Below are 669 nucleotides of genomic sequence, written 5' to 3' on the forward strand. Positions count from 1 at the left end.
ATTAATTTATACCAATTATGAATATGAGCGCGTTCGAGGGCAAGTGTGAGCCTTATGAACTGAGCTGATATTTTAGTCTAAACAAGTCCACACCAGTTGCTGTGCATCAACCTAGCATGAGTATTTTGCTTCAGAACAGAAAGGTGAATTCATAATTAGCATATATCCTAAGGCAGTGGAAATAAGAAGCAAGGTAACATTAATTCAGAGTAGAAGCTCAGACTTTTCAAGTCTAGAACTGTTCTTTAGGAAAAACGAACAATGAAAAAATAACATTGCAAGTACAGCTAACGGCGGGCACATATTCCTCTTTTTTTTTAAGTTACATGCCGGGTTCTTGATTATCTTATTTTCTCTTGCATTTTCATTTCACTGTATTTCCCTTTTTCATCCTTTTTCGTCACTGCATTTTTTTTCTGTAGTTGCTATGCATTTCCTTTCTATACTTTCGGCAGTTTTATATGTATACGGTTCTTTTTAGAAAATATATATCTCATCAAATTGTGCATCTCTGAGGCTGCCTCGGTCGCAGCGTCGGACACACAATACAATTGATACTTTCTATCTGTGGTTTCTTTCTCTAATTATCATTCATATCGACATTTCTATGATTTCCTCTTCTTCTATTTTTGCAGTGTATTGAATTTAATGCTATTTTCTGTTTCGCCA

At 35.1% G+C, this 669-nt stretch overlaps 1 protein-coding gene across 1 annotated transcript in view; it reads right to left on the minus strand.

The window, feature by feature from the left end:
• Positions 1-471: 471 nt before the first annotated feature.
• The window catches only part of LOC119585620 (multiple epidermal growth factor-like domains protein 6), a gene marked incomplete in the record, with an annotated part of 7,357 nt that continues 7,159 nt past the window's right edge, over positions 472-669 (minus strand). The window contains 1 exon segment of the mRNA XM_037934289.1: positions 472-669.

Source organism: Penaeus monodon, chromosome 20 (genome assembly GCF_015228065.2).
Source record: "Penaeus monodon isolate SGIC_2016 chromosome 20, NSTDA_Pmon_1, whole genome shotgun sequence".
Classification (NCBI taxonomy): domain Eukaryota; kingdom Metazoa; phylum Arthropoda; class Malacostraca; order Decapoda; family Penaeidae; genus Penaeus; species Penaeus monodon.